The 23979-nt window shown below is 42.2% G+C and overlaps 1 protein-coding gene across 1 annotated transcript in view; it reads left to right on the top strand.

The window, feature by feature from the left end:
- The first annotated feature begins 220 nt into the window (after window positions 1-220).
- axin1 (axin 1) overlaps window positions 221-23979 on the top strand; it is a 62071-nt gene continuing 38312 nt past the window's right edge. Inside the window, exon 1 of the mRNA XM_023798595.2 lies at window positions 221-338. The gene's annotated coding sequence lies outside the window, so the exon portion shown is untranslated. The remainder of the gene's footprint in view (window positions 339-23979) is intronic.

Raw genomic sequence — 23979 nt, 5'->3', positions numbered from 1 at the left:
CGCGTCCACAATTATCATTTGCAACAGTTAGACATGCTATCAGTTAAGAGGATTATTTCCAATATTTACCCATCAATTATGAGCAAATCACTCATACCGTAGGGGTCTGTTGCCATAGTTACAATAGGGTTCTAAGCACCATCATCTGGTCCGTGCACTGTCCAATCAGGTTGCAGAGCCAAAGCTGCAACATAAAGTAAAGATGCAACACACTAGTAAGAAACAGAAACAGGTCCATGAGTATTATAAAGTGCTCGCGGTTGCAAGTAGGTGACTGCGCCCCAGTCATGGTGGAATCTGAAACTGAGATGCGACGCGACGCACAGCTGGAGAGGCAGGTGAGAGGATCGACCATTTTGAGATTTAACTCCTGTTATTGTTCTCGAAACTGTTCTGTGGAACAAAAACAGAAAGACAGTAAACAAGATTAGATTAGATTAAGCTTCTAACAAAAAAAGCACAGAGAATAAATTAATAAAATGAATCTGAAGGGATAAGAAGTAGATTTGAAGGGAGCAAGCTAAAAAACGCACGGTCGTACTTTTAAAAATTATTATTGTTGGCCTTTCGGATTACGTTTTGTCGCATATGGCGCTATCGGAGACCCCCCGCTGGGCTCTCACACATTCCGATTTTTCCCCCCATTTGTTGTGTGGAGAAAATCGAGCGACAAAGTCAGTTGCAGCTTGACAGTTTGCGTATGAGTGCGTCTCTGTTTTTGCACACAAAAAAAGAGGCGAGAGAAAGGCCTAGACGAATCGCAATGTTTTAAATCTCATTACTCGGAACATATGAAGGAGAGATGTTTTCAAAGGGCTCCATTAAGCAGCTGCGGGCCTTAATGAGATCAAAAGCCCGGGAAGTGGGGTGAGATCGCTGCTCGCTGCCTTTCTGCGTAAGCGGAATCGAGCGTGGTCGGTAAATCTGTGGCGGGACAGGGGACAGATGCTACGGCTTCGTATTCTTATTGCCCCCCTGCCGGGCGGCCTGTGAACCAGTCAATACGGCAGCATCCCAAATGGGGAGCTGGGGGGGGAAGGGAGACGTAAGCCAGGGAGAAAAGAGCAAGGAGGATGACCATACATGAGCCCAGTGGTGATTAAAGATGGCGGCCGCGCGTACCACAGACTGCATAAGGCGGGATTCGGTCTGTAGGAGGACAATCGGAGAGTGAAGATGGACTCCACACAAGGAGGCTCACCACATGTGGAGGTGGTATGTACTCTGCTGGCAGAGTTATGAAACTCATAAGGGGTCAGTTCCGTTTTCAGTCTATTGAAGTTGCTTCGCTTGATTTCAAGTGTAATTTTTCATGCTCCTTTCTCTCTGTTTTCTTCTTCTCCATTTCCGCTTCTGGTACGGCCTCCTCTCTGTCGCTGACCGCGCGGGGCGTGCCCTTCAATCTCGACTCGCTGGGGACACCGCTTGGGTTTCGTTCTTGTTTTTATTTGAGCGTTCTGTCGCTATCCTACTCACTTCCCCTGACAGTTAAACACGGCGGCTATTCCCTTTCAGATCCTCTAAATAAACTGGGGAGAGCCAGAACGTGATGCATGCATGTTTTCTTTAGAACGTATTTGTATAATAATAAGCGATTCAATATTAAATAAACTCTAGGCGGCAGAATTTATAATCCACTGTAGCTAATCCACTCTCGGGGTTTGTTAGTCACAATATATTCATCGTTCACAAAAGACATCAGCAGGACACCAGAATACATTTTGTGACATTCTTTTGGTTCTTCAAGCCTTTTAAGGAACCCTTTAAAGGGGAAGCAGATTAATACACCAAAGACATTTTCTTTTAACTATGCTTCTTTGATTCAAATAACTCAATTATTCTGGCCAAAATTTCAGACCCAAAGAAAACAGCTTCACCAGCCAGGTGTATTCCAGGAGTATTTTTAGTCTTTGGTCTCATTAAGCTAAAAATGAACTTGAATTAATAATATTTTATTAGTAATAACATCATAATAGCACTAGGTTTAAAATATATCACTCAATGTGTACACAAATCTCTATTTTGTTTTTACTTCATTTGAAGTAGCATGTGTATTGTTTGGTTGACAAGACATATAAACATCTCTAATTTGAAACAGTTCACAAAGTACAGCATGATTCTTGCCTCTTAAAATCTAAATGGGCCATTGTGAAGTGGAGGGGGTCTTTCTGAAGATAAGCCTATTTCAAGCACGGCCTACAAGACTGTTTAAATCTATACTGGCAGCTGTAACCAACAGCTACGAGCAGAAAACTTATTTACCCTGAGTTGAGTGGCTGTACTCTCTAAAGGCGCTGTCACAGTGTTTGCATTTATCCTCTTTTGTGATTGCTTTCATGTCACAGTAATTTTATTTTCACGCGACAAATCAATTTGTTGCAGCACAATAGAAATTAGCTGGACTTAAACTCATTTTGCGACATATATTTATCACAGTCAGACAAACACATATAACGAAAGAAAACAAATAACTTAATTTCCCATGGGATGTCTCTTATAGCGTATGATTATTTTAGTCATTATAAGAACTTTCTCAATGGAAATGACCATGTGAGGATTTTCTTGCGCTTTGGGCGGCAATATAGGAAATCTCAGCGGAAGGGGGGAGGAGCTCAGAAAAGGCTCAGCAGAGTTAATCATGTTCACCAAACGGCACACATACTCACTCTTTTGGTCTACATGGAAATTTAAGAAAACTAAAGATAAGACTGAAGGTGTGAGGGACGCATTGTAATGTGCTCTTTGCTATGCTTCAGGTTTATTTACGGAAGGATCTTGTCTGGACTTACAGCAGTCATAGGAAAAGACATTGACTGTCTGGCACCCTTCTCTCTCTGCTGCGCATATTTATTTTATTTATTGCTATAAAACAAATGTTACTCATTGCTTAGCTTGACTGGATGATATAGGAGGACTGGCTTACTTCAAATTAGCACATTAATTGGTTAACTGATCTCATAGCCCGTATTATTTTTTTAATGACATATGCTATGCTAGATATAGTTTTGTCTGAACCACTCTCTGCAGTGACATTTTTAAAATTCCAAACAATCACTAAACAGTAAACAATCATTTAACATGGGGAAGACCTCCTTTGTACTGTGTTAGTTTTTAACGTTTTCTCTAACCCTGAGACATCACCTTGCATAAAAGGGCATGGACATTCCTTCATGAATATTCAGTCGCACATATGAGTAACGGGTAGCACCTCTCGGTAACGAACATGTTCTTTAGCAACCAACAACTTTCTGGCACTGGCAAGTCTGGGTTCAGAACTTTACTTGCCGCACAAGTAACTTAGTAACTCAGTTACTACTAGGGCCGCACAATTAATCATAAAAAAAAACCAAGATCTTGATTCACACCTCTTTGCGATCTCATTTCTAAATTACCACGGTTCCTCTGCGTTGTATTACATCAGCTGGATCAAAACAAGCATTCCTGCTTTTCCCCAGAGAGGCTCAACCTTTCCATAATTCTGCATTCTCTTTAAAGGGTGCTTTCCCACCGCAGCAGGTACCTTACATTTGGTACTTCAAGAATGTACCAAAAGTATAGTACTTCAAGGTGTTGGTTTTCCATTGGTGTAAAAACCGGTATTGGCACTGAATGGCATCTCATTGTGAGGCGGAGTATCTTGTACTGAATTAAAAAAATCTGTAGTATATTATAGGGCTTGGCCGATGCGCAGTATTAATACCAACATCGCCATTCAATTCTTACATCACTAGTCAGCTATATTAAGATCAGGCTTTTTCTTACCTTCAGTTGGGTACGGATATTATAGCACAGGGGGTTTCACTAAAGCATAGGGAAAAAAAATTAAGTTTTGTATTTTAATTATTATTTCTTTTCAAGATTATGTAGTATATGTTTAAAAATCAGTTTAAAGTTTACCTCCACTGCTTTTGCATGAACTATGTGTTCTCCGAGACAATCATAATCATTTTCATCCTTGCTGTTTAAATCACTCCTAGATGGGTTTTTGAGAAATTAACCCCTTTTTTGTTTTATAAATAACCCAATATTTTTTACAACAAAATCACATTGCAATGCTTAAAAATTCTCCGATGCCAACCAAATACTTTATTTCTTGTTATGCCATCCTTATCTCTGGTTCTACCAACCAGACTGCAGCTAATGCTTGGGTCACTTAATTTGTCTACGCGTCCATTATTATTATTATAATTATTATTATTATTTATTATTATTATTATTATTATTATCATCATCATTATTATTTTACCTAATTTATTGTTGTTTTCAGAGTTCTCAAGATGGTGGTTTTATCGTGTTTCAGAGGCAGGCTATTTGCTTAACAACAAAAAACGCGTTTCAAGTCCCGCCCCAAAGTACCGAAGTACCAAAAGGTCCCCACTGTCACTTTTGGAACTGCAACCTTTGCTGCGGCTGTTTTGGTTACCCTAACTGAATGGCCAATTGAGCGTCTCTTTTCTGTTGTAAGAAGTTGATATGCCGGTCCTGGATCAGTCATATGTTTGGCACAGTCATGCTTTGTTGTGTTTCCTTTTGCAATTTAATGAGTGTGAATTTAAGAAAAAAACAGTCGGTACGGAGGATCGTGATTCACAATTTTTTCAGAATCGTGCAGCCCTTGTTACTACTCATGTGCAAATCCTGAACAGATATAGCAACTGCATGACATACATTAACTGTTATGATTGATTAATGATGAACGAACATGAGATCAGTATGTAACTAACACTTAGATTCTGGTTAATTAATACATTAAGTAACAGTGTACTACTACATTGTGTGTTACCAGGATTAAATTGATTCTTCTCTTTTTCATAAAGGATGCTTTCCTTGCCTTGAGTTGGCTAGTTGCTGATGGAGCTCGTTAGCCAGTCTAAGATAGTTAGCTAACGAATTAATGGATGTAATGTCTTATCGTTTGATTGTCGGACAGGTGTCACATGGCCTCAGGAAAACATGCTGCCTTACATTGTCTGGCCCCTCAGGTAGAGGCGTGAGGCTTTACGAGGACAAACTGACTTCTAAATCCTGCCCCAAAAGTTATCTTTTAGTGAAACGTGTACAACAAATATAAACAATACCAGAATTAAACGAACTAATTCACAGCAATGTTTATGAGAGACAATGGACCAACAGATGTGGAGTTTGCAGTTCTTTCTTTGAAGGATAGATTAAGGCTAACTAAGAAGGAGCAAAGAACTACCATTCTTGCATTTGATTTTTGAAAAGACATTCATAAAAACAAGTACACCTTTTTTTCCAGATGCTTTTAATTAAACTCACTGGTAGCTCGTAATATTGTCCTCATCAGACTTCATCAAAATTCACAGCAGCTATAGTACAAACACATATGGTGTGTGTGTTATAATACTAAAATGACATGGCTGATGAATAACTATTAAGAACCATTATATAACTATTAATAAATCATTCTTTAATAATATATGCAGTACTGTGCAAAACTCTTAGGCTGCCAAAGAAAATTCTGTTTAAATATCTTTATGTTGGTGCAAAAGTATGATTTCATGCCTACGTGCGTTAGCTTACCCATTTTCAGGCCTCTCATGGTATTTGCAGTAACCATCCAATATACCCATGCTTTCTTGACCCGACCACCTATGTACCATGTTTGGTTAAGTGATGTCTCTTCAAATTACATTATTAAGTTAACTAATTCAGTGAGTCTGTGATGAAATTGAGTACATGGAACGGCTGAGGTGCCCCTGAGGAGAGGTTGGAGAACTGAAGCGGTGTTCATCTAACCATCCAACAAAATATCAATGATTGTCTGGTGAACAGAATCTTTTTTTTGTGGTACTGTTCATTTGCATTTATTCAAATGTAAAATGTATTTTATTCTGCACAGATATACACTCACTATCAAGACATGTCACTCTAAATATTTTCTTTGCTGGCATAAGACTTCTACACAGTACAGCATATTGCTGTTATAAATTAAGTATATCAGAACAATCCTTGCATCTGCTATTTTGAGCTGAATACTGTTTCCAAGACATCAGCCCACAATATGCACATTATACAGTGTAATAGAACATAATGGCATCCAATAATTCTCTGAGCCAAATAATGTTTTTTTTCTCTCCCTCAAAGTGCTGATTATTCACTAAGACAGATCAAAATGAGTACTTCAAGTACTTGGCAGGATGAGTACCTGTAGGGCCCATAACTGCCCTTAACTGCTCTGCTGCCCTCAGGTATCAATGGGACTTCAGCCTGAGGGGAAATTAACTTGATGATAATAGTGTGTGTTTGCTATTAGCATGTAGCTTAGCACTTGTCAGACTGCAGAGAGATTGAATGGACTCAAAATAGCTGGATTCATTTTTCACTACAGACGTTTCACAGCACTTATTCCCATGCATAAATGGACACTTGAGTCTTGAAATTTATCAGACTGACTGCTAGGTTGTCAACCAAACTAACACTAATCACAAACATCAGTAAACCTACAGTATCTGCTCACTTGACTGACAACTGACTGAAATGGGGGTTGGAAATTATATCAACAACAGCAACAGAAATTTATAGAACAACTGAAAAGTGTCACTGTGCTCGCAGTATTCAGTAAAGCGCTCCATTTTTTGCTCATAACAATGGTAGAAATGATTCGTGTTTTCATTTATAGGCAATAAACTGCAGCTCAAAGACTGAATCTACTGAAGATACTGTTAAACTATCTATCAGCTTTCATCTATTTTAATTGAAAATATGGAACAGAGTAGTTTGATGTAAAAGGAACAATGGTTTTATTACTGGAAGGCATTTTGTGTATACAGAGAAGCATTAAACAAACATCTATGTAAGACAGAAATGTCTTGTAGGGAAAGAAAGCGAGGGCAGTCCTCCCCTTTAAATAGCGATTCAGCATATCAAAGTGCAACGAGGCATCGGCAGTATGCGGAGTGCAGGCAGGCCTCCGTGCCTTTCATATTGAAAACATGTTTTGAATCTGAGCGTTCCATTTTGCTGAGGCGCTGACCTCGTAAACCTCCTCTGGTGGGCTGATCCAGACAGGCTCGCATTAAAGCCCACGGACAGCAAGAAGGGACTGGGCTCTCAGTCTGTGTGTTTATCATTTCAGGGACAGTTTTTGAGAGAAGATGTAAGGATGTGGCTTCAAAACACATCTTTTCTGCTATTAAAAAAAATCATCTGCTTTTTATTCATTGTGGGTTTTGTTGGCATGAGATTAGGAATCATTCATTTCATTAAAATGTGTCAATGCAGGGAAAACAACATATTTACCATTCAGAGGCCACATATTGTATACAATACAGATGTTTCATGCAGGAATAGTGACTATCTGTCCAAATATGGCAATTTCATCTATATTAATATTGAAGTCATATTCAATTTATTAACTGATCTAATTTGAATCAAGTAATTTCTTAGGTGAAAAAGTTATAAAGACAGAGACAAGCAGAGATATCTGCCAAATTTAAGAGCTATTTTGTTATGAAGTAAAAATATGAGCAATTTCCAGAACACCATATTTTGATTATTGTTCAACGCATGAAATCCTGAGAGTCCAATACCATCCTTCTTCCCACTTGGCCTTATTTACAATCTAAAATTCATAAACAGATAAAAGCCTAAATGTTAAACTATCCTATTAGACTAAACGCATGTGCTATCTCAATTACTGTATTGGGAAACGTCTTTAAAATGAATTTACATTTTTTCATTCTGGTGACAGGAGAGTGTAGAATGTCTAGTGTAGAATAAAAAAAAAATACTTAATTATTCTACGAAATTCGTAGTGTGTTGTCTGCCCTTATAATTAGCTTCAGGGAATTCTGGGTAAAACTGGCAGCACTGTCCGCCGCGCCTTTAGTGTGTCAGTGCTCCGAGGGAAGATGGGCCTGCTATTCTGAGTATCAGTTAATCAACTTGTCAGGATGTCTACCAGCACGTCACTCAGCCACGCCGGCATCTGCAATGTTGCAATACGACTCTCTGCACAACACTTGTTCACAGTCTTTGTCTGACATTTTTTTCCGAGTTTTGCAAGGCTTTATAACATTTATAATTCTAGCTTGACTTATATGAAACCGATAATCGTGTGCCTATAGGGAGCCCGTTTCTGTAACAGAGACATGCAGGACGCTTAAAACACAGGGTCAGGGCATGAATTCACAAATTTAATATTTAACTTCTAATCCAGCACCTTCACTGTAAGTTTATATATACTGAGAGCATTCCCCATTCAGTCTAAAGCAGATTCGGATTCAGAGTACAAGGCATAACACAGAACCACTATATATATATATACATATATATATACACATATTTACAAATATAGAAAAACTACTATACTCAATTCAAATATAAAAATCCAAGATGGCGCCAGACTAGTGGTAGCTTGTTGCAGTAGCTCCAGTCATCTTGTGTCCTTTTTGTGTTTTATTTTGCGTTTTTTTTTCTGTCAAAAATGGTGGACTTTTTTCCAAGCTAATATGGACACTGCGCAGCTAAATGGATTTTTACTTTGGAACAAAAGTTTACATGCTTGTACTCTGCGGAACTCTCACTATAAGAACATCTCTACATTCCGATTGGTTGCCACCGAACTACATCATAGCTCATTACCATGAAGTTGACTGGGCTTCAGCTTCATTTTCATGCTCTTGCTGCCTGGTGATGTGCCCTCCCATACAGATTCCATGACTTCTGGTCATTTCGACACTCTCACCACTCGCAGTGTGAACGCACTGTAAACCTGTTTACCAATCAGGCAGAACTAAAAACTAACAGGTCAGGTCATTATCACTATTAGTGAGTGTTTAGCACTATTGGCTAGTGCTGGTTAGTGCTGGAGCGTCACCCCAGCAGGCCGGGTGGTTCGAGCCCTGCTTCTGGCCGTGTGTGTGGAGTTTGCATGCTTTCTGCATGTTACACCGACCTCCACTGGCTACTCCAGGTTCCTCTGCAGTTCAAATACATGCCATTAGGTGAACTGGTGCCTCTAAAATGGCCAAAAGTGAGCCCTGGGATGGATGGGCATCCCATCTGAGGGACCCTGGGGGGTCTCCTTGGTTAGGATCCAGGTACCCTGTTCCAGAAACCGGGTATGTGGTTATGGAAGGTGGATGGATATGATCAGAGGTGGACAAAGTACATAACTCCATTACTTGAGTTAAAGTATAGATGCTTCTGCTCAAATATTACTCTAATACAAATGAAAGTTGTTCAGTCAAAATTTTACTTGAATTAAAATCCTGGCGTACTTGACTTTAAAAATTCTTAAGCATTCCAAAGTAAATTTTCTCTTTGTGTATTTTTGCCGCAATGCATTTGCAGAACCGAATGACTCTGAAATAACCTACTGAACGCACTTGGTTGTAGAACCTGTAGAATAAAAAGGTTGCGAGAAATGCCTATAAAAACAGAAATGAATCAAAAACAGCCATTGTCATTGTCATTTTCATTTATTTAACAACAATCCCCACCGCCCCTCCTCCACAAAACAGCATGGTAGTGTTCTGACACAGCTCTGGCAGTGTGTGTGTGTGTATGTGTGTGTGTGTGTGTGTGCGTGTGTGTGTGCGTGTGTGTGTGTGTGTGTGTGTGTGTATGTGCATCAGGCAGACAGTGAAATTGCTGTAGATGCAGCTTCTTCAGAAAATAAAAAATAAATAAAACAACGAGGCCGGCTACACACCTCAGGCTTTATAACTGCCCAATAGCAACTTGACCGACAGTGTAGGAGTCGTTTACTGTGATTGGTTTTTCTCATGTGATGAACACAATATGTCCTATTGAATTTTAGAGTAGAAAATTTCCCCACTGATTTCAAAGCTAGGCTTAATAGATATTCATAGAAATACACTTTGAATTTTACATTGGACCGCCTTTAGCTTTGATTATGGCGCAAATTTGTCATGACATTGTTTCCACAGGCTTAAGCAACATCTCGCCCTTTATTTTAATCCATATTTACATTAATTTCTCACCAAGATCCTGTATTGACAAGTGAGTTGAACCACTCCATAAAGCCTCCTTCAGCACATCCCAAAGACCTTCGAATGAGGTTAAGGTCACAACTCTGTGGTGACCAAGTCATGCGTGGAAATGATTCCTCATGCTTCCTGAACCACTCTTTGACAATTCGAACCCAATGAATCTTGGCATTCTTGTCCTGGAATATGCCCATGCCAACAGGGAAGAAAAAAATCCATTGATGATGGATGGAGGTGTAACCTGGCCATTCAGTAGATTCAGGTACTCAGCTGACTTCACTTTATTGCTGCATATTGTAGCTGAGCTGTAGCTGAGTATCAAGTATTTGCTGATATAAATTCAAATAACGACTTTTTTTTTTACCGGGCAGTGTATTTCTTGTTCAAATGTAGTGAAGGAAAAGTTATAGGTTTCCAAAAAAAATGATACTCAAGTACTGAAAAATGTACTTCAGTAATAATAATAATAATAATTGATACTTTATTAATCCCTGCGGGGAAATTGTCTTTACGCCTCCCTCAACTAATAAGTTGTCTGCGTTTATAGTTTAGAGAGTAACTAAAGCTGCACAAAATACACAAGATAATCACTGTTCAAAAAATGTTTCAATTAGCACTAACCTTAAAAATATCTGTATTTGAAATTCTAATTTATTTTCAGTAAAGGGTCCCTTTAATAATGATGACTTTGACTTCCATTTGTCTTCAGAGGTGCAGCTAACTTGCAGTTGTTTACCATAAAACATCTGTTTTGGTGAAAAAACAGGTGGCAGACAAAATAAGAGAAATGAACAAGTCATTGAATCAATCACAAACACAGCTACAGAGGTGTCATATTAGACTGAATCCCAATTAAGCAGTGGTAGAATCGGATTGGCCGCCCCCCCATTGTACTTGGCGCCGCCCCCCATTGTACTGAGTGATGTCAGTCACAGAACGTGGAACACAGTTTTACCATATTCACATATCTGACCCTCCTGTAATTTAAGTAGTTCCGAGAATGAATGAATATACAAAAATTACAGCCATAATTATTGTGTAATTTAAGAAAATATGGTGCTTTTTTGTTTTGTGCCCTTAGTTGAAGGGAGCCAGAGACTGCCAACTATGTGTCAGTTATATAAGAGGTCTGATGATCAGCAATTTGATATGTGAGTTTTCAGAGCAACATGAAGAAACCAACAGTTCCTGAGAGGTCTAAGTCACGGCACCTGATTCATTAGTCAGAAGTGCATGATTATTTAATGTGTCAGGAGAAATCAGAACGTGTACAGCCAACGTGGACACATGCATCGGCAGGAAGGAAGCTTGATCGCAAGTCGAAGCTCACTGACAGCGATAGGTGGACCCTAACAGCTGCTAAACCGCACAAAAGCACAGATCTAAAATTACCACAGAACCGAATCAGCACCTCTGTGACCCAGTCTCAGCAAAAAATTATGCATTGTGAGCTTCACAAAACTGCCAGCTTGAGAACCTGCTTCCGTCCAAGGTTGCTGCACACAGATGGATAAGCCGATGTAAGCTGCACAGAACCTGAGCCTTTGAGCAATGGAAAAAAACAGGTATGGTCTGATGAGTCACCCTTCTTCCTGCATCTAGACAAGATTATATTTGGAGAAATCCAAAATATATCATCGACCGACATTGATTGGTGCTGACTGCAAAATGGAGGGAGGGGGTATCTGTAATGGCATGGCAAAGCAGTAATTAGGTCTAATGACATGAAATCTAATCAATTGCATAGAATCCAGTCTAATGATTTCTCTGGATGGTTGCATGATGGCCGAGGAACAAGAAGCTCTATTACAGGACCGGCTGCACCCGGTAGTGTAAACACTGGTCCCTCACAATCTTCCCATATTTCAAGGTGATAACTCCCCAATCAACACTGACAAAGGAATTCAAGAGCGGCTTCATGAACACCGAGATGAGATGCAAAACTGTCCACGGCCTCACTGATCACTGATCATTGAACATTTATGGAGAGTTCTGGAGCACAGAGTGTGCAGTGGATTTCCGCCTCATTCATCCCTCAAAGACATGCAGGCTTTTCTTTGTAAAAGAACGGTCTGGTATCCCAGTAGACACAGTTCAGGACAGCGCTCTAAGAAGGACTGAAGCTCTTCTGGAGGGAAACGGAGGCCCTACTGCTAATTAATCTATAATCAGGTCTGTTGCTTTGTCCACTCCCAATGTCAACTGTTTTAATATGTGTTCATTCTGTTCTTGCCTCTGCACCAATTAAATAAACTCTAAAAGTAATTGACATAATGGAAATTTGGCTTATCTGTGATTTTTAACATTAAGTATCTACTGATCACCAGAATATATATATATATATATATATATATATATATATATATATATATATATATATATATATATATATATATTTATTTTTTTTTACTTGCTTTTCTTTGCATCGTTCAGGTTATGCCCATAGTCGACAATAACATATGATAGCATTTTTTTAAATACCGAATGTGGAGGACCCTTACCAAATATATTGCTATTTGAGTAAACAAGTTTATTGGGCAGCTGAAAATATGACACAGTACATTTTTTTAAAATTAAATTCTATTGCTCAAATGATAAACAGCATGGTGTACATACCGACAACGAGTTTGAAGCAATATGAATTTACTTCACAAAACATGCCAAACTGTGACAGGAAAATCAGCATATGCCTATATTAAGAAGTACGATATCATAACTCCCCGGCTTACTCTGTCCATTTGCTCACAAATACAGTTCAAAGACATTTGACGGAGGTTCTGTCTTTTCCAGAGGAGTTTTAGTAAGAAGTTGTTTGAGTCACCAAGAGGTTTTCTTTCTGGAAATCTTATCGTTAAAAGCAGCAGTGAGTCAACAGAGATCAGAGAGACATGTCTGGCAATGGGATTAGTTATGTGGACGGAGGGGGAAGAAATGGCCATTTTGAATATTGAATATATATCCATCCATCTTCTAACCACTTATTCTGATCAGGGTTATGAAGGGGCTTGGAGCTGATCCCAGCATGAGAGTAAGACTAGTGTTCACCTTGGCTGGGGTGCAGGTCCGTACACATAATCACACACCAAGGGCGATTGGGAGATGCCAATTAGCCGAACATGTATTTGCACTGCTGTGTCTGGAGCATTCCCACACGACTCAGAACACACAAAAATCCGAACACGCAAACGCAAGGTAGAGGTGAAAACCCCCCAATGTGAGATGCGAGGCAACAGTGCATCACTGAGCCCTGTGCCACCCACACATGTAGCGTAAAGAGGAGTACAGACCTCTGTCATTGTCGATTTCCTCTCTTCCATGTCATAGCGTTTTACCTTTTTGCGTGACACATTTGAATCTCGTCAAGACGTAGGACTGTCTGGTGTAGCACTGCTGATATTTTGGAGCTTCTCTGGTCTCATTTCCAGACCTGTGTGCATCAAACGATAGTTACATGTAAAGCAGTGCTTACGTTGAGGTGTTTGGCAGCTACACGCTAGCTGACCTGGAGTGGGTGGGCGTGTTGAACCTGCAGGGGGTGTATTGATGTGTTTGTACAGATCCTGGCGCACACACACACACACATATACACGCACACACACAGATATACACACACACGCTTCACCGTCTGCTCCCAGGCTTTGCGTCGTGTTGGGTCTGACTGGCTTGAACATGCTGCTAACCCTCTCATTGATCAGTACTGAGAAAGGCGGCCCGGATTTCGGTCTTCTGGCTCGCTTGACCTCGTCTTCTCAAATACCATGATGGTGGCCCAGGGATTTTAGCGAAACGTGTCTGGAAAGCGCCTTTGGAGGTGTGTTGTACATGAAAGCATTTCCGGCAGACCGACCCAGCGCTGAGACTCGCTTTAAGAGACATCCATCTGTCTTAGCTTCCACTCTGCTGTTGGTTTCTTCAGGTCAGACTCAACACCCCCGCCCCCCCCCCCCCCCCCCCCCCAAGCAGGTGTCTACAGACAGCACCACCTTCCTTCTTCTTCGACACAGACCTCTGGATTATATTTCACTTGACCTCTCTGTCTCTCAGTGCCAGTTGACTCTCGCAGTTCTGGCTGCATCGTGCTCCTGTTAAATCAATCCCTTCCTTACTAACTGCTCACAGGCCTTTTCAATTATTAACCTGTTTTCTGGGTGTTTTTTTTCAGCTTGTGAAACCCAATAAATAGTTTATCCTCTCCTTTGGAAAAAAAAATATATTTGGTCAGTTTGTACGAGGAACACTTAATGCCTTCTGGATTTTGTCAGAAACAGAGGATTCTTATGATCAAAGCGGGACTTTTGTCATTCACAGATGGAGATTTGGGGGCGTTTTCTGAGACTCCCCTATGTAGGTGTCGTGGGTGGTTTACTTCCTGCTGCTACTGTTCCTCCTACCCGACACCTTCAGACTCCATCACGAAAGAGTCACATGCTGTTTGAATTTCTCCAGAAAAATCAGACTCTTTGAAAGACTGATACTGCTGCACATAACCAATATATCTATGTGGGATTTTAACAGCTCCTATCTCAAATGGTCTCATTAAAACAACTTGCAATTCCAGGAAGTGCTTTATCTGAATTCCATGCTCAAATTTCTGGGATTAATTTCAGGATTTGGGGCTGCTGGATACCAATGCTCAGTATTCCATTTTTTACTGGTAGCAATAGACATTTTTAATGGAAACATTTTCCACACAGTCTTAAGATTGGTTATTTATGCTCACAAATGGAAAGGTATACTTCACATCTCTTTGATGCAATTAATCTTTCTAGAGAATTTTACTGCCTATATTGAGAGTCCACCAGATGAAATAAATAAGAGCTATTAAGTGGTTAGCAGCAACAATTTAACATTTGGTTACTGCGTTTTATTGCTATCTGAGCCTGTAACTCCTGCCTCGGACTCATCGCTCTGGTGAGTGTATGTTTTTTTTTTTTATCTGTAATGAGTACAGATGGGAGTAACACATGAACAGCATGAACCTGTCCATGGGCAAAATGTAATATGTGAATTTTAACAACAGGGCCCCAAGTCTGGCTTCCGTAATAGGGACAGCGCCAATGAAGGAAGAATCACCGCAGACAGGGCAACATTAACCCTCATCTGTCTGTCTCACTCTGGGACTGAGTGTCTGAAAGTTCACTCTTAGAGAAAGTGGGTCTGTCATGATCGTGCTGAGCACGGACCAAGGAAGCAGGCGAGGAAGACGAGGAATCGGGAGTATGGGTTTTAATCAACATTCAGACAGGCAGACAAGACAGAAAACGTCATAACACTACAATGACAGAACTAGCGAAACAAACTCTGACGTGGACTTAAATACACCAAACTAACGAAGACAACTCAAAACAGCTGATAAACACTGGGAATCAACATGAGGTTAACGATGGGGGCGTGGCACAGGAGGATCGGCACAATCGGGGTGTGATAGAACCCCCAGCAAAGACGCGCACACCGGGCGCGCCCCAGGGGAGCGGAGGAACGAGACCGGGGACACAGGACCTGGAAAACAAAAGCAAAAAAAAAAAAAACTCAACGGCGCACAGGGAACAAGACAGACATGCAGAACAGACACAGAGACAGCAACTCAGATAACCACCAACAGACGACGGGAAAAGCAAACAGGCACGGGGGCACCAACACAGGGGACACAGAGGGAACACCAACGGGAGGAACAAAGGGACCAGGAGTGAACGAAGGAGAAACAGGAGGACAAGGAGCAGACACAGGGGACACAAAGGGACCGAAAGGCACAGAGGGACAGGGAGCAAACACAGGGGGCACAAAGGCAGGGGGCAAGGAGGCAAAGGGGGGGGAAAACGGGGAGCCGTAGGGAACCCGGCCCTGGCGTCCCCTCCCTTTCCGGGAGACTGAGATGTGGGGCCCTGGCCGGGATCTGCCCTGCTGTGAAGGAGGCGGTAGAGCAGTCACTGGGGTGGTCACGGGGGAAGTCACTGGGGAGGTTAGGGAGATCTCCGAGGGGTCCCACTCAAGCTCCCCCTCCAACTCCACTATGGAGGAAGGAGCGTCGGCCCGACAGTCCGGGACCTCCTCGGGGACAGGGACCAAGGGGGGCATCGTCTCAGGCACAGCAGGGACCACGGGGGGTGTCGTCTCGGGTGCAGCAGGGACCAAGGGGGATGAAGCAGGAACCACGGGGGATGAAGCAGGAACCACGGGGGATGAAGCAGGAACCACGGGGGATGAAGCAGGAACCACGGGTACCTCAGGGAGCAAAGCTGCAGGACCCATGGGAATCTCAGGGGGCGAAGCTGTAGGCACAGCCAGCGCAGGAACCACGGGGGGCACTGTGGGAACAGCCGGCATGGGAACCTTGGGCAACGCAGTAAGGGGTTGCGTCCCGGGTGCGGGCAAGATGTCCCCTGCTGGGGAAGCCTGCTCCGACCTCAAGCAGAGCAGCTTCCTCAGGGTCTCCTCTGCTAAGGCCAGCTGCTAGAGTGGGGATTCGGGGGTGATGGCAGCAAACTCCCTCCGCAGCTGTTCCAGGACCAAAACTGCCTCAGGGGAGTCTCTCATCATTGACTCCCCCATCACTCGCCAGAACAGGCCCTGCAGGGTAAAAAACCGATTGGCCAGGATCTCACTGCGGTGACGAAACTGCAGGCAGGGGAACTATGGATTACAGGCGTCAGTCGGGGCGAGACGGCGGTGGTGTCTGGCTTAAACACCACCGGATTAAGAATCGGAACGGGATTTTTCCGATTCCACGGAGGCAAGGTAGCGGAGACCGCGACGTCTCCCTGGAGGACCTCTGGTGCATCCTCCCGTCGTCGGTACCTCCGCTTTTTCCTCCGTGCTGAGGGAAGCGGAGTTGGGCGCGCTTCGTGCAGGAAGCCGTCTGGCAGTCCGCTGTCCACAGCAACCCGTGTCATCATGGACTCGGCGGCTCCTTCCCGAAGCTGCCGTACCATGGAGCGCACCTCCTCAGCGAGATTCGCGTTTCCGGGTAGGGACGGCCTCGGTGCGCTAGGGCCCAAAGCCCAGGATCGTCCCTGACTTCGGGCTGCTCCAGCCAATATATTACCTCGTCTTCTCAGGGAGTTCTGTCATTTTTTTTTTTTTAAATATAAAAAAAAAAAAAAATAAAAAAAAGGGAGTTCTGTCATTCTGTCATGACCATGCCGAGCACGGACCAAGGAAGCAGGCGAGGATGACGAGGAATCGGGAGTATGGGTTTTAATCGACATTCGGACAGGCAGACAAGACAGAAAACGTCATAACACTACAATGACTACTACAACTAGTGAAACAAACTCTGACGTGGACTTAAATACACCAAACTAACGAAGCCAACTCAAAATTGCTGATAAACACTGGGAATCCACATGAGGTTAACGAGGGGGGCGTTGCACAGGAGGATCGGCACGATCGGGGTGTGACAGGGTCATTCCATGAGAAAGACTCAAAGGTTTATCAATTTAATAGTAAGAAAATAGTTGGAGGAAATTAAAGCAAATGGGTATATCAATGTCCTATGTGAGATAAGGATGGCACACACCAGTCACACCTACAGACAGTATGGCAACTCCAGTTCACCTGACTGTGGAGAACCTGGAGAAAACCTCACAATGACACAGGAAGAAACACACTCTAACCCTAACACTAACACTCTAACCCTAACACTAACACTCAAACCCTAACATTAACTCCACACATGAAGAGCCCAGGCCCTGGAGATGTGAGGCAGCAGTGTTAACCACTGAACCACAGCATATTTTTAAAAGTTCACATAGTTTATATATTACCTGTTATTAATCAATATTTTAAATTATATAACATTATTTTAGATTGGAATGTTATGATTAAAAAATATATATATATTTTTAGGTTAGAATAAAAAAACCTTTACTATTTTATTACACTAAACAAATTAATAAACATTATTTTAATGAGTTATACACTGCTCAAAAAAATTAAAGGAACACTTTGAAAACACATCAGATCTCAATGGGAAAAAAATCATGCTGGATATCTATACTGATATGGACTAGGTAATGTGTTAGGAATGAAAGGATGCCACATTGTTTGACGGAAATGAAAATTATCAACCTACAAAGGGCTGAAGTCAAAGACACCCCAAAAATCAAAGTGAAAAAATGATGCGGCAGACTGGTCCATTTTGCCGAAGTTTCATTGCAGCAACTGAAAATCGTACTCAGTAGTTTGTATGGCCCCCACGTGCTTGTATGCATGCCTGACAATGTCGGGGCATCCTCCTAATGAGACAACAGATAGTGTCCTGGGGGATCTCCTCCCTGATCTGTTCCAGGGCATCACTGAGCTCCTGGACGGTCTGAGGTGCAACCTGTCGCCGTCGGATGGACTGAAACATAATGTCCCAGAGGTGTTCTGTTGGATTTAGGTCAGGCGAGCATGGGGGCCAGTCAACGGTATCCATTCCTTCATCCTCCAGGAACTGCCTGCATACTCTCGCCACATGAGGCTGGGCATTGTCATGCTTGCCCCTCTAGTGCACCTGTTGTTAATTTCATTAACACCAAAGCAGATTAACAACCCCCTCTGCTACTTAACTGACCATGTCAATATCCCAGAAATTTAATTGACTTTATGCTATACTCTGATTAAAAAGTGTTCCTTTAATTTTTTTGAGCAGTGTATATTCCAAGTTATATAACTTGGAATGAATGGGGGAAAAAACATTTGAAGATCACATAATCATTTTCAAAATTTATTGTTTTATAGAAAATAGGTGTGCAAAGGGTAATACGATTGTTGAGATACTTCATGTTGACATAAGCATAGTATGTGGATAACAGAAAACACTTCAAGTCTTTGTTGTAAACTTTATTTAGGAAATGCTTAAATCTTTTATTTTAATATCAAAGCTCATTTAAATAAAGGAATAATGGGACCCCCAAATTAGCAAATTCACAGTTTGGAGAAATTTATGAATGGGGCACAAATACATAGTAAAAATGCAAAAGGGCAATTTTGTTTTTTCATGAGGATATCGTTAATCATGAGGATATCGTTAATTATGATATCATTAATCATGAGGATATCATTAATTATGAGGATATCAGTGCAGATTAGTAATGACATTTCTGTTTTATGCTATTGTTAATATGTGCCGGTATTCTTGAATTTCATTTCTCAGGAAATCCTGGTGCCCCAAGAAGTATTTATCTGCGGGGATGCATGTCACAAAAAGCCATATTTGTCTTGCATTCACATCTACCAGCCATAAAACAGTGATCCCCCGCTATATCGCGGTTCACCTGGGTCTGGAACGTAACTTCCGCGATAGGCCGGGGATCACTGTGTGTGTGTATAAATATATATATATATACACATACAGTATATCAGTCCCTGAAAGTCTTTATTGCTTCTTTAGGCAGTAAGAATATTCATCCCCCTCCTAGCTTTGGCCCTGCTGTAAGATTTGCGGGCTTCCATTTATGACTTCAGAGAACTTTCAATGTCCAAATCCTTGTAACCTGTCTTTAGTTGAATGACATTTACAGGCTACTTCATTCCAAATGTGTACAGATGTTAGTGGAAAGTGGAGATTTGTTGAGGAATAAGGCTTTTCCTGTATACTATCATTCATTCATTAATTCATTCATTCATTCAATCATTCATTCATCCATTCATTCATTCATTTATTTAGTCACTGACTACGAATTAGCTAGCTGAACATAATTACTTCCACAACATGGAGAACTTGCTGGTCTGAATAATGATGTCATATGTTGTAGAGGATAAACAAAGCCCTTCTGACTTATTGACGCCAGTGGGGATCCTACAGTGCATGGCGCTAAGCCCCCCCCCCCCCCAGTCCGGTGGGCTAATGGGGCACACGCACGCAGAGCCATATTCAAACCCGTGACCCTGGAGGTGAGCAGCCACCTGGAGCAGGCACATGTGCATTTTTATAAGCATGCCTGACTTAACAATCTCTTTGAATGTATAAATTATTCAGATTGAGTGCAGATCAACATGCAGAGACAAAAGGGAGCGAAACGAATGGGCAGCGTAATGGCATTCAAATGCTATTATAATGATATTCCCGCATTTGCAGTGGGAGCGGGTAGATCTCTTGATGCCCGGCATGAAGCTGCCCCTCATTATGCATAAATTTCAATCGGCTGTTTTCCAGTATGTTGTTGGAAGAGACACATATGTGATTCAGCGAGCTGCTCTTTTGGTCTTGCATGAATGATGTGTAGCGCTGCCGAGAAATCAGGGGTCTTCAGCAGGGAAAAGGCAGAGCACGGTAGTCTTTACTCCAGTCTACTTAATTAAGTAGTTCATCATCCAATACATATCGTAAACAATCTTTGACATTCAAATATGTTGCCATATTGAATCATGTTCATTATTTGATCATAATCAATCCTTAAATTACTTGTAATTTAGCCCTGTGCAAGGGCTAAAAATGACAAATAAACCGAGAGAAAAGCAAAAATATTGTCCTCCAAATCCAGCCACAAATAGGAAATAAATCTGTAATTACAGCTTTCAGGTTACCTTTATTTCAGCATCTCTCTCCAGGCTGAGTAATTGCCAGTGAAAGCCAGCATACCTCGTGACTCGTGAGCCAGGGTCGCTGACTGGCTTGAGGTAATAACTCACTGAAAGTTCACGAGAGAGTGCAGGCTTACTTTATGACTGCAAGGTGCTGAGTGTGCAAAACAAGCAGTGACATCATCGGGCGCCCCATGTTACGGCGCCCCCGTGTGGCGCTTCACAGGCACCACGCCCACACCAGGCCGTCCTTTTATGGTGCTGCACGTCCTTGAATCCTCCAGAGGTAGCGGCGCCCTGCTGCACGAGCTGCTCTAAGCGGGATCCTGGTTGTAGCCTTTGAGTGTCAGGAAATGCCAGCCAGTCCTATCAACGCCAACCAGGCCCTGTAGATGCTGTTGTGGGCAGACTTTGTATGAACTCTGCCTTTATTGCCCCACCTGATAGCCAAGTAGGACGCGTGCGTTTCCAAGAGCACGTAGGCCGGCACTCGATCACAGTCACAGCTCTTGTGCGAGCATGACGTTATGGCGATAGTCAACCGTTAAATACATGTTTATTTTTTAGCCTGTTGATAAAACAACATATATAAATATAGTCTTAAGTATAATTTTTAGCATTTGATTTACATTATATACATAGTGTGGCTCAGTGGGTCAGTATACTGACTCCACGGTGGGAAGGCTACTGGTTCAAATCCTGTACATAGCAGGGTGATGTCACCACTGGGCAGTTGAGTAAGGTCCTTAACACCCATCTGCTTTGCCGACAGACTGACCTTGCTTTCTCAAAAAATGGACGCGGCTTTAGACAGACGTGTCTGCTACACAAATAAAACGCAAATCATAAGCTATATGCCTCCTCGTTTGCAGTTCAGCTCATTGCTGTTTTCTTCACTGTCGTTACCTTTCCCAGTATAAGAATTTGGAAGAAAAAGTTTTATGTGAAACCTTATAAATTCAGCATTTATTTTTTCTTTCACAACTTTAATCATTTGAACATTTTGAACAAAAAAAGCACTTGAGATCTTCACAAATCTCAACTCTACAGCCTGAATTATTATAATAAAAGCTATAAGTACTGAAAACATAACAAATATGTATAAATAACCATAAAAATATGTGGACCAAAACTAAAATAAGCCTCATAACTGCTAAATAACTCACATGAGAAGTGTAAAGGACTTTGTTTATAAAGTCCTTATTTACAAGCTACAGACTGCTTTCAGTTATTTTTTCAAAGATATAGTACCCAAGTCTCTGTCAGGTCACATGAATTTAATTAGAATGAATTGGAAAGTGCTGCTGGTCTTAATGTACAATGTGGTTGTTTGTGCTAATGTAATAGCCTTCATGCGACTTTGTACAATATGAATGCATATCAATATGTCAATGACTGATTAGTGCTTTGGCATTGTTAGGGCTCCGGCTGCTGATTGCTCTATGAAAAGCAGCACAGCAAACATTCAATCCCCCATGACTGCCATCTCTGCATCGCTTATCAAGCCCTAGATCTCTGGTTTGCTGCCAACATTGCCAATCAGTCACAGGCCCCGCCCACCTTCTCATAAAATAACTGCTGCTATATTGTCAACTGCAATTGTCATGCAGTTTCGAGCTGCTTTGCATAGTGGAGGGCAGTCCTCTCCTTTGGTCCTCTGCTTAATATGTGATATTTTAATCATCCAACCACAAAATGCTCCCTTGGTCTAAATTGATACAAATCACTGGCAATTATATAATTATTAGCAATAAATATTGGTGAAAAACTATTCTATTATATAATCAGAGAAAATATGCATTCAGTATAACTTGACTGCTTGTACATTTTCTTAATGGTGACTCAGCAGATCGCTGCCTTATACCTTCAGGTTTTGTGGGCTCACATGCCATTTCTTATGTGTTGGGAGTTCTCCCTGTGCTGCGTGGGTTTCCTCGAGATGCTCTGGTTTCCTCCTACAATTGAAAGACATGTTTTATTTGTTTGTTTCTTTGTCTGTTTGTCTATTTATTTGTTTGTCCATTTGTTTGTTTGTTCCGGTTCTTTTTTATAATGACATCAAAATCGTGATAACGGATTCCACGTACAGTATTACAAGACCATATTCATGCAAATAAAATCCAACACTGTCTGAAAACTGGAAAGATGTAGGCTGAAGCCTAAGTTATCAAGTTAAAAAACTAAACGAACTTGATCTTCCTTTGAGCTCAAAAATCAAAAGTGAAAATACAAATGCAAAAACAAATATAAATACAAAACACAAAACAAAACTCAAAATACAAAATAGAAAAAAAAATCAGTCAGGCATATTTCCCATCGAATGTATGTGTCCCCAGTAACTGCCACCCTGTGCAGGCCGTGGCGCTGTCTAACTCCCTGCGCAGACCGGGGCCCTGTCTAACTCCCTACGCAGGCCGGGGCCCTGTCTAACTCCCTGCGCAGACCGGGGCCCTGTCTAACTCCCTACGCAGGCCGGGGCCCTGTCTAACTCCCTGCGCAGGTCGTGGCCCTGTCTAACTCCCTGCGCAGGCCGTGGCCCTGTCTAACTCCCTGTGCAGACTGGGGCCCTGTCTAACTCCCTGTGCAGACTGGGGCCCTGTCTAACTCCCTGTGCAGACTGGAGCCCTGTCTAACTCCCTGTGCAGACTGGGGCCCTGTCTAACTCCCTGTGCAGACTGGAGCCCTGTCTAACTCCCTGCGCAGGCCATGGCCCTGTCTAACTCCCTATGCAGACTGGGGCCCTGTCTAACTCCCTGCGCAGACTGGGGCCCTGTCTAACTCCCTGCGCAGGCCGTGGCCCTGTCTAACTCCCTGCGCAGACTGGGGCCCTGTCTAACTCCCTGCGCAGACTGGGGCCCTGTCTAACTCCCTGCGCAGACTGGGGCCCTGTCTAACTCCCTGCGCAGACTGGGGCCCTGTCTAACTCCCTGCAGGCTGCCCCCTACTTTGTGCCCGGTACTTCCTAGATTAGCCTCCATGCTCACTGTCACCCTGTTCAGGGTATTCTATTATATAATTGTATAAAAATATTCAGATAATAACACAAATATTGCCCTGAGATGGGTTGGTGACCCGTCCTAGGTTATTTCCTGCCTTCTGCCTTGTGCCCATAGCGACCCTGCATAGGGCAAGCGGGTATAGAAAATGGTTGGGTACACAGATAACCTGAATATGCATGAGATTTAACATGACTATATTTCCATCAACTTAAGCAGCTTAACACTCAGAAATGGAAGCGATAAACAAACTTACGGATTTTTCTGTTTTCTTCTGTATGGGTAACGAGAGAGTCGCTGGATCCATCTAAGCCAGTGTTTCCCAAGCCGGTCCATGGGGACCAGACAGACCACATTTTTGCTCCCTCCCAGCTCCTGGTAGAGGGTGCAAAAATGTAAACTGTCTGTGGGGCCCCGAGGATCGGGTTGGGAAATACTGTTCTAAGGAGTCGGCACAACACAGAAGCTCAGGTGGTTCCCCATGACTCGTATTAAGATAA

Source organism: Paramormyrops kingsleyae, chromosome 22, assembly GCF_048594095.1.
Source record: "Paramormyrops kingsleyae isolate MSU_618 chromosome 22, PKINGS_0.4, whole genome shotgun sequence".
NCBI classification, from domain to species: Eukaryota; Metazoa; Chordata; class Actinopteri; order Osteoglossiformes; family Mormyridae; genus Paramormyrops; species Paramormyrops kingsleyae.
Note: the sequence above shows the minus strand (reverse complement) of the source record. Positions and strands in the feature narration are given on the sequence as shown.